Below are 11,161 nucleotides of genomic sequence, written 5' to 3'. Positions count from 1 at the left end.
TAGTCATAATTGGTTGCAGTTGGATCCTTGGCACCTGTGTATGTCTATAAAGTCATCGGGTAGATTTCAATGGTATTGTTTATCACCTCTACTAATTAAAATGATGTAAAGTTCCATGATTCCTCCTCAAATATAATACATTTTTAAAAATTTGACTTGTGTGTGGATGTGTGTGTGTGTGTGTGTATCACACAGAACATCCCAAACCATCTTATTCAACTATACACCACTTCCCAGATGGCACCCTCCCATAGCCTCCCTCCCCCGACTAGAGCCCTTATACTCTGATATCCCTGCTACTGTCTGCTGTGTTGTCAGCACCCCCAGCCATTCCCCACTACTTGTCCATCTGGTGAATCTAGTCAGCCTATCTAAAGGTCTTTGTTTTAGGAAGGTCAACTGCTCCTCATCTAGCAGCAATCAGTTGTCAATATTCCTTTAGATAAGATTGGGGTCTGCTGTTCATTTTCCCAGTTCTATGCTGGGTTACTATCTGGGAGTCCCTTTGGCCACCGTGGCCAACAACTCAAAAGAAGGTATTTCCTATCTGGCATATGCTTGTTATGTAGCCTTTAGCTATACATATGGACTCTTAAAAAATTATATTGGCCCCTTTAATCTTTGGTTATACTTTCCTTTTGGGTGTTTAAGGCCATACAGTTGGCCCAGATAAACCAATTTATTTTTACTCTTCAGGTTGTTTGAGGATCTGTTCCTCAGGGGTCACATGGGCTTGGGTGGAGCCCCTGGCTCCTTTCTTTTACCAGTTCCATCTATGTGAAGATAAATCAAAGGTCCTGCTTGACCATAGCTGGCTTAACCCTTTATTCCCACTTATGACTTCTGATAGTATTTGAGGCATGGGAATGCTTAGAGGAATGAGAACTAAGTAAGAAAAACTTCAAACAAATGAATTCAGAGCAACGTTAGTCTCAAAATCATCTGTAAACTCCAAGAAGCAGTGGCACAGCATGAAAGTTTCTAAAATTTTAAAGAACAAAAACATTGGCAGAGAAACTGAAACCCTTGCACAGCAGTGAATGACTTGATGCCTTCTTTTAAAGCTCTTTGGAAGTATCTTCTTCTTTTTGCCTATGGTGCTGGGGATTGAACCTAGGGCCTCAGGTATGTGAGGCAAGTGCTCTACCACTGTGTTCCATCCTCAATTCTCATTTCCAATTCCATTTTGAGATAAGGCCTCAAGTTGGTCTCACACTGTGGCCCAAACAGGCCTCGAACTTGCAATTCTCTTGCCTCCACCTGTTGAGTAGCTGAGATTTAAGTCCGGTACCACTAGGCCTGTATCTAAGAAAGCTAAAGTGTGTGTGTGTGTGTATGTGTGTGTGTGTGTATGTGTGTGTCTGTGTGTCTGTGTGTGTGTCTGTGTGTGTATAGATATATAGATAAAAAGATAGTGGATGATTAATCGATAGATGGATGATAGATAATAGATAGATAGATAGATAGATAGATAGATAGATAGATAGATAGAGCAAAAAACTCTGATTGATTGATTGATTGATTGATTGATTGATTGATTGATTGATTGATTGAGGATGGATAGATAGATAGATGATAGATAGATGATGATGATGATGATAGATAGATAGATAGATAGATAGATAGATAGATGATAGATGATAGATAGATGATAGATAGAGAAATAGATAGATAGAGAGATAGAGAGAGATATAATCCTGTGGCTCAGAAATTTCATTCCTAGTTGTTTCCTTAAAAACTTAAAAGAGATGAAGTAGGGGCTGGAGAGATTGCTCAGTGGTTAAGAGCACTGGCTGCTCTTGCAGAGAACCCAGGTTTGGTTCCCAGTACCCTCATGGTGGCTAACAACCCTCGGTGACTCCAGTTCCAAGGGATCCAATGCCCTCTTCTGGTTTTCACAGGCATTGCACACATGTGGTACACTTAACATATATGGAGGCAAAAGACTCATATAATTAAAAAATACATTTAAAAAAATTTAAATATATGAAGTATATGTCCATTTATTGACTTACCAAAGACTGTCTATAATACCTTTATTCATAATAAACCCAGACTGGAAACAACTGAGATCTCAACAAACTGGTAAAGATATAGGTGAATCATGGCACACTCATATAACAGAATACTCCTTAGCTAGCTACACAAGGGGATGAATTACAGATATGTTTGAGTATTAAGTGGTTCTCAGCATCATAATTTTTAAAGAAAAAAGAGACAAAAATGATATCATACTCTACAATTCAATGTACATTAAGCTCAAGGACAAGCAAATACTCTGTAATGATAAAAATCGGAGTTATAGTTGCCTATGGATTGCAAGAGAATTGATTGGAAAAGGTCACAGACAACTTTCTGGACGGAAGACAGGTTTATGCCATGTGTACTCATTACACGGTCATATATAATCACAGAATTTCTCGGAAGCATATACTTAACGTTTGAATATCTGAGGGTAGGGTCATAGCTGTGTGTAGGGCACCTACCTAGCCTGTACTGGGCCCTGGATTCAAGTCCTAGCTCCCACTCAAAAGATTTGCATTATCTGTATGTTAGTTAAACATCAGTAAAGTATTGTTAGTATAATCAACAGCTCTTGCCTTGTTTTTGAGCTCCTAATTGACATTTTTCATATTATCTTTGTTTTGATCCATTAGCTCAGAAACTCAATTTGAATTTGGCAAATGACAAGATCCTATCCCTATGAAGTCACTGTGGAAGGAAATGCTCCTAGGACTTGAAACTCCCACCTTTAAGTGCCAGACGTTTAAATACAATCTCCAGAGTTGAGACTGGGAATACAGCTAAGGGGCAGAGCATTATCTAGCACACACAAGGCTCTGGGATCCATCCCTAGCACCACAGATTGAAACAACTATTTGCCTTCCTCTGAAAAACATCCATTATGGCAGGCCTTCAAATTTTTTGTCACCTTTATAATATTCTTACAGGTTAGCTAGAGAAACAATTTTCTACCTCTTATTAGAAATTCGAAAACTTTTCACTCTGCAGAATGCCCCACAGTTCTCTTTGCCCATGTCTCTCTTTTGCTTAATATCAACTAACTTATTAGAGCTTGAGAAAAGCAAACTAATCAAACTGCAGGAAAAAGCAGAGCGTGAAGCATGTGACTCTCAGCTAAGCTAAGGGATGCTGGAGGCACTTGTGGTCAGACCCATTAACTCGGAAAGGACTTTCAAATCCTGAGATTAACCAGAGGCTTTAATTATTATCTAATGTCTTCGATTGTGCAGAGGTAAGCTGTCCTGCACACTGATAGACATTCACAGTCACTTATTAAACTTCTTTTCATTTAAAAATCATTCCTGTGACTCAGTGTCTCTCTCATGTAATTTCAATCAGGCCTAACATTATTTAAAGTTTCTTTCTGAAAATAATGTGCTTTTATGAAATAGAGAAAATTGGCTCAATCTTTACTGATAGGAATTTTCCAGCTTGTCAGTGACTGATTATTTGGGGCAGACATGGAAATTACAGTCTATTCTCCTCCAACTCGAGCTGTTTCAGACGCTTTTGATGAAGCCCTGACAACCAAATAGCTGCTGTAACATTTATGATAAGAGCACACACTGTAGTCTCCCCTGACACACCGGCTCCATCTTATCATTAAGCTGAATGTCTCACTTGCTTTGTCACATTTGTATGGAACACTTAAGAGGCATTAGAGAGAGAGCCAGAGATGTATAGGAAATACCTGGAGAGGCATGATCTTTCCAGAAAAGACATAGGATCAGCCAGGGACTAGCAAGAATTTCTTTAGAGGTATTTAAACCATAAAAGCCCAACCACCACCACATGCTGAGTGATGTGAAGAAATCTAGTTTGTATGGATGCCTAGGTCTTAGAGTTGCTTTGACTTGTCTTGGTCTATGAGTTGGTGTGGATACCTTGGTCTGGGAGTTCCTGTGGATGTTCTTGGTCTGGGAGTTGCTGTGGATGGCCTTGGTCTGGGAGTTGCCGTGGATGGTCGTGGTCTGGGAGTTGCCGTGGATGATGGTGGTCTGGGAGTTGCTGTGGATGGCCTTGGTCTGGGAGTTGCCGTGGATGGTCGTGGTCTGGGAGTTGCCGTGGATGATGGTGGTCTGGGAGTTGCTGTGGATGGCCTTGGTCTGGGAGTTGCCGTGGATGGTCGTGGTCTGGGAGTTGCTGTGGATGGCCTTGGTCTGGGAGTTCCTGTGGATGTTCTTGGTCTGGGAGTTGCTGTGGATCGCCTTGGTCTGGGAGTTGCCGTGGATGGTCGTGGTCTGGGAGTTGCTGTGGATGGCCTTGGTCTGGGAGTTCCTGTGGATGTTCTTGGTCTGGGAGTTTCTGTGGATGTTCTTGGTCTGGGAGTTCCTGTGGATGTTCTTGGTCTGGGAGTTGCAGTGGATGACCTTGGTCTGGGAGTTCCTGTGGATGTTCTTGGTCTGGGAGTTGCAGTGGATGGTCGTGGTCTGGGAGTTGCAGTGGATGACCTTGGTCTGGGAGTTGCTGTGGATGTTCTTGGTCTGGGAGATCCTGTGGATGGTCGTGGTCTGGGAGTTGCCGTGGATGATTGTGGTCTGGGAGTTGCTGTGGATGGCCTTGGTCTGGGAGTTGCCGTGGATGGTTATGGTCTGGGGTTGCTGTGGATGGTCGTGGTCTGGGAGTTGCTGTGGATGATCTTGGTCTGGGACTTGCTGTGGATGTTCCTGGTCTGGGAGTTTCTGTGGATGTTCTTGGTCTGGGAGTTCCTGTGGATGTTCATGGTCTGGGAGTTGCAGTGGATGACCTTGGTCTGGGAGTTCCTGTCGATGTTCTTGGTCTGGGAGTTGCAGTGGATGGTCGTGGTCTGGGAGTTGCTGTGGATGATCTTGGTCTGGGACTTGCTGTGGATGTTCCTGGTCTGGGAGTTTCTGTGGATGTTCTTGGTCTGGGAGTTCCTGTGGATGTTCATGGTCTGGGAGTTGCAGTGGATGACCTTGGTCTGGGAGTTCCTGTCGATGTTCTTGGTCTGGGAGTTGCAGTGGATGGTCGTGGTCTGGGAGTTGCTGTGGATGGTCGTGGGCTGGGAGTTGCTGTGGATGGTCGTGGTCTGGGAGTTGCTGTGGATGATCTTGGTCTGGGAGTTGCTGTGGATGGCCTTGTTTCTGGGAGTTTCTGAGGATGTTCTTGGTCTGGAAGTTGCTGTGGATGGCCTTGTTTCTGGGAGTTTCTGTGGATGTTCTTGGTCTGGGAGTTGCTGTGGATGGTCGTGGGCTGGGAGTTGCTGTGTTGCCAGTGGTTCTGCATTCTATGAAATGAGTGGGATGAAAGCAGGAGAATCTAGACAGTGTCAAAACTGCCTTTTTCACTTCAAAGATCATAATTTTGATTTGGCACCCAGCATCCTTTGCCTAACCTGCCTTTGAAGCTCATTCTGTCCCGTTAAGGATATAGGACTGCTCATCCTAATAACATAATAATAAGGATCATTTCAGCAAAGGTGGTGGAGAAGGGTGTTCCAAAGGCCTGATTCCTCCCTAGAAACACTGACAGAACAAACAGCAGTAAAAACTATGTAGCTAATGAAAACTGCAAAGCATCCAAAGGTTTAGGCTTCCGAGCAAATGCTGAATCAAGAAAAGGTAACTTGATGAGCCTAGTGGCGCATGCCTTTAATCCCAGCACTTGTAAAGCAGAAAGAGGCAGGCAGATTCCGTGAGTTCCAGGCCAGCCTGGTCTATATAGTGAGACCCTGTCTCAAATCAAACAAACAAATAAAAAAGGTAACTTTAATGTGTTAAAAGTTTTGTAAGTATTTCCTAGTTTGCTTTCTGCTGCTGTGACAAAAACACAGACCAAAACCAACGTAAGGAGGAGAGGGTTTACCGTATCTTACTCTTCCAAGTGATTGCCCATCATAGAGGGAAGCCAGGGCAGGAGTGTAAGCCGGGCAGGAACCTGGAGGCAGGAACTGGAGCAGAGATCACAGAGGAATACCTCTTACTGACTTGCTCCTCTGGCCTGTGCTCAGTCTGCTTTTTTATACAGCCCAGGACCACCTGCCCAGGGGTAGCCCCACCCCAGGTGGGTTGGGCCCTCCCATATCACTCAGTAACATAGGGCATGCCTCACATCTCACACTGAGAATGGAAGCTATCCAGCACATTGTATTAGTTCCTTTTCTTCTTGCTGTGACCAAATACCTGACGATCATCTTAAGGGAGGCAGGGTTTACTGGGGCTCACAGTTCCTGGGATACAGTCACAGCAGGAAGCTGGGGCAACAGGACCAATCCACGGCAGCACAAAGCTGTTCATCTTAGTGGATCACGAAGCAGAAACAGGTCAATGACATCTTTTAGGTGTCTTCCTCACTTGCCCCTTTTTATTCAGATTGGGCCCCAGCCCACGGGATGCTGCTACCACATTCCTAGCGCGTCTTCTCCCTCCATGTTTCTGGAATCACCCTCGTAGACACACCCAAAGGTGTGCCTCAGTGCTCCCAGATATGCCTTCATCTGGATTGACAATTAAAGGAAGTCATCACAATGGCATGTGAACTTCTCCTGGCCACATACTCCTCCTCAGGATGGAAACAGTCTTAAATATGGAAGCATGTGTCCCTGGTGAGAATACTCTGGTCTGGAAGGAGCAGAATAGGCCTTACTACCAAGGAATCATTTGCTTGTGTTCACCTGTTTGGAGTTTCTAGAAGGACTGAAAGAAATTTCTTGCTTTTGTTTTGCCTAATTTTTAGAAGTCTCTAAGAGAAAACAAGCTGTTGTAAGTAAAATATATCTGAAGGACATCAAGAGTCAAATGAATAACTGCCTAGCATAAAAGATGACAGTTGGTAAAAACAGTGGGCATACATGAGTCCTGAGAGAAGAGGCTTGGAAGTGTGGTACTCATAGGGATAATGACTCCAAAGAAGCTCCCATGGAGTAAGGAATCTGCAGTTCAGCCTATGCCCAGTTCAGGACTAACGTGCAGGAAAGATTTGAGAAGATGCTAAGCTTTTACTTAAGAGCTTAAGAACTTGTGGCTCCATGACAGCAGGGAGTGAAAGCTTGGGCAGTTTTAGGTAGCTGGGCTGAGTTGCCTAAGCTTTGCAGTGGCAAAGGGTCCAACATGAAACAATCTATAAAGAGCAGGCGACGGGGGTATGGTGTCTGGGTGGAGGGGTTCTGTTTAGGGATATTTCTGTCAAGCTACAACCTAACATGCAGACTGACTAAATAGCAACTTCAGATCCACACCATCACAATCACAAAATAACCTCAGAAAACTTCACAAGAATGAAGAACCTAATAGATATTTCTCCAAAAAAGGTTTACAAATGAACAGCAAGCACGGAAAGAGACGCATAACATCAGTAACCACTGAGGAAATGGAAATCAAAGTTAGGACAAAATACCGCATCATATGGACCAATATGGCTGAACTGAAAATGCTAACAGTGGCCGAAAGTACCAGATGAAAAGATAGGATCTTTCTGCAGTCCTAGCACTAACGGGAAGCGGTACAGCTGCCGTGGAAAACCATATTGTGGGTTTTCAAATTTTAATTCAACAAACCTACTTCTGGGTGTATACCCCAAACAAATTAAAAAGAGGGACCAAGACGCATTCTTATGCCCATGTTCATAAGGCATTATTCACAATAGTCAAAGCATGGCAGCAACCCAAATTTCTATCACTAGATGCACAGATGAACAGGAAGTAGTATGTACACCATATGGAACACGATTTAGCCTTTTAAAAGGAAGGAACATCAGACACATGCTAGAACATGGATCGACTTGGAAGACGTTAAATGAAATTCGCCAGACAAAAAGGATAAATCTGTATTTATCAACATATGAAATACCTAAGATAGTCAAATTCATAGAATCTGAAAGAATGACAGTTGTTAGGCACCAGTTGTAGGGAAGAATGAGGTATTATTGTTTAACGAGTACAGAGTTTCAGTTTGAGAGATGAGTAAGTTTCATGGATCTGTGGTGCTGCTGTCTGTAAAGAACAACACTGGAAGTTTATTTACTATCACTCAACTGTACACTTATAATGGCAAAGTGGATGTTGTGTCATTTAATAAAAAATGTTTAGGAGAGTCACTAAACAACTTCAATCCACAGTAGGCAGAAACAGAAAACCTGAAGAACAGCAAGAATGTTATTCTAGAGTGACCACATAATGTTCAAGAGGTCTAGTTAAAAAAAAAAAATAAGGCACAAAATGAAACAAGAAAAATACAGCTAATTCATGGGAAAGGAGATTAACAGAAACACTCCTGGAGGAATTAGAAATAAACATACACAGATAAGGGAAACCATGGACAAAGAATTAAAGGAGACAAGATGATGTTTTTATGGCCACTGGAGTTAATCTGTGCCGGGGATGGTACCGTGATAAGCCAGAGGACAGAAAAAATAAGCAGGCTAGAGATATAGTTCAGTGGCAGTGCGCTTGCCTAGCACGTAAGAGGACCTAGGTTTCTGGAGGAAAATGCAGACAGTAAGCAGTCCCATCCCAATGTCAGCAGATGGGCAAACAATTCAACACGTGATGGCAAGGCCTGGTTCAGAGAAAACACTGAAGGCCGTCTGTAATTGGGATTTAACCTGCACAAAGAACTTTGGCATTGAGTCCCCTTTGCATCCTTTTGACTTTCTTCTTATATTGCTGGTGGTCGAGGCTAGAGAAGTTTCAGAGAGACAAGGTCAAGACTTCTAACCATTGTTGGGGCTAGAGAGATGACTTAGAAGTTAAGAACACAGGCTTCTTTTGCAGAAGACCCAGGTTTGATTCCCAGCACCTACATGGTAGCTAACAACTAACTATTTGTAACTCCAGTTCCAGGGGAATCTGACACCCTCTTCTGACCTCCACGGTCATTGCATGATACAAGTGCACTTAAACTAATGTAGGCAATACACTCGTGCACATGCAATTCAAATAATAAATAAAATGTTTTTCAAAAGACTTCTAACATTGTTTCTAGGTTCCTGTCATCACCAGATAAAGAAATTAGAGACAACACAAAATACAGAAATGGAAGGGAGTTTATTTCCGAGATAAATTAGGTGTATGCTCAAGGGCTGAGTGTGGGCTCCTCAAAAGAGATACACCACCTGGGATTTTGAGTAGCATCTTATAGAAAACTTTAACAGAAGTGAGAGTTATTCATGAGTTAAGGTAGGGAGCTGATGGAGAATTTCATAAATGGGTGGGGATTCTCACAGAATAGGGTTTCTCCCCATTTCTGTTGTATCAGGTTTTCTGGTTACTTTGTGGTGTTAGATATGTGATGAGAGCAGGCAATTTTGTAAAGCTAATTATAAACAGCTGCTGTTACAATGGAGCAAAGGACAATTAGAAGCCCTCTCCCTGAGGATGTTAATCCCCACTAGTTTAGGGCAGCCTTGAGTCTTCACAGGGTGAGAGGTCCCATGATGTCCTCCCGTAATGCAGTTCTGTAGTTGCAATGGTAGAAGCCATTGCTCAGTTACCCATTGCTTCACTAAGCCTACTTGGCCAGCCTCAGTCACTGGACCCATCTTCAAGCCTAAAGGAATGAAGCCAGATTAATGTGTCCCATTATAAATCTTGGTATCTTTCATTTAGAGTATAATTAAATCTTCTGTAAGTAAGATTTTCAACTGGATGGAGTGATTCATAATAACAGGGACTTCAGTTATGGTCTGTGCTAAGGCAGAAGAGACATGAACAGCTTGAAAACACTTTTTAGTTCACTGAAGTAGGCTCTAAGTCCTCAGCAGTGGAGTCCTGAAATATGATTTGTTTGAAACGTCAAGCAAAATTCCAAGAATTACATTGAAAATATTGCTGTGGTTCGCGTCTAAATAAATGGGTATTAAACTATTTTTACCTTCTTCCTCACCTTTCCTGGTTGTGTTCAGTAAATTTTCTTAGACTCCTCCACTTGCAGGAAGACTAAATTTCATTAGCAGAAGCAACTACAAAGTACAGTTTATAGGCTAAATCTGCTTTATACCCTATCAACTTAAAGATCATCAGTGTAACTGACATCAAAAAAAGTTAAGCCTACAGTTAATAGTGGTCTTTCCTACAAAATTAGGAAATTTATTACAGTTATTAGCATGAGCTAATGAGTCCTCGATAGTCCATCACCTGAACTTACGGAGCCAGGTCAACTTGATATCCTGTTAATTTGTGGGGGGGGGGATTGCATGTGGAGGTTCTTTCCACCACGTGGATCCTGGGGCTCTAACTCAGATCATCAGGCTTGGTAGCAAGTACATGTATCCATTAACCCATTTTGCCAGTCTTAAAATAGCTTTTCCTCCAGCAAGAAATCTTCCTAGGCATGAGATGGAACAAAGCCCAGCTAAGACCATTTGCTTTCTTTTCCTTTCGGAAGATCTTCTTTTGAGTGAAGGAGGATAGATGGGAGTGAAGGGTCCTTGCCAAGCCCACGCTTAGCCTTCTCCTGCACAAGGCAGAGCTGAGTGTGAAGACCTGCTCCTCACATCTTGCACCTTTGCAAGAGTGGATCTCAGCCCTGGCCAAACTGTGACTCATTCCAGAATTCTGATGTTCTTGGGTCTGCTTGCAATTATGATCCTAGGAGTCTGAAAAGCTGCTCAGAGATTCTTAGATGTGCCATGATTTTGAAAGCTGCTGCCGGACTTTTAACAGTCCTTTACCTGTAGCAAGAAGCAAGGATGTGCTGAGGGCCTTTGTAAGAGTGCTGTCCTGAAAAATAGTAGGCTAAGTGTCCCACGTTGCCTATTAAGTATTAACTGGGCAAGGCAATCTCATTTGCTTTGGCCACAGGCTAATAACTAATATTTTTATGAAACCAGCCAGCCCACCAGTATAATGGGTAGTCTTTCAGCCTGACAGTACACTGGCTCTTTTATGGACTAAGCCTTGTTTTCTTTTTAAAAAGTGGAGTGCATTTTTAATAAGCACAACCCCAATTTAACATAATTAACTGAAATTTCAAGTGACTTGGCAAGGTGAATTCACATGGGTGCAATCTTACCATAATCCCAAAATGAAGCAATTTTTAAAAAATATTTCTAATCTCAAATTACAGCTTTGGTAACATTTTTGGTGATTCACTATTTTTACCAACCATAACAAGTCTTAAAGCAGGAAAAATACATAGTCAAGGGCTGCTTTTTGAAGTAAACAGTTCCCACCATTTAT

The 11,161-nt window shown here is 42.5% G+C and overlaps 1 protein-coding gene and 1 pseudogene across 4 annotated transcripts in view; both read left to right on the top strand.

Moving 5' to 3' along the window:
• Plcb1 (phospholipase C beta 1) overlaps positions 1-11,161 on the top strand; it is an 803,221-nt gene that overhangs the window by 431,855 nt on the left and 360,205 nt on the right. The window lies entirely within an intron of this gene.
• Positions 5,589-11,161, top strand: part of LOC103735198 — a 30,772-nt pseudogene continuing 25,199 nt past the window's right edge.

The sequence above is a fragment of the Nannospalax galili genome, unplaced genomic scaffold (assembly GCF_000622305.1).
Source record: "Nannospalax galili isolate Female #2095 unplaced genomic scaffold, S.galili_v1.0 scaffold1477, whole genome shotgun sequence".
Taxonomy (NCBI): Eukaryota; Metazoa; Chordata; class Mammalia; order Rodentia; family Spalacidae; genus Nannospalax; species Nannospalax galili.
The sequence above is the reverse complement of the archived record's forward strand: the minus strand, read 5'-3'. Positions and strand labels throughout refer to the sequence as shown.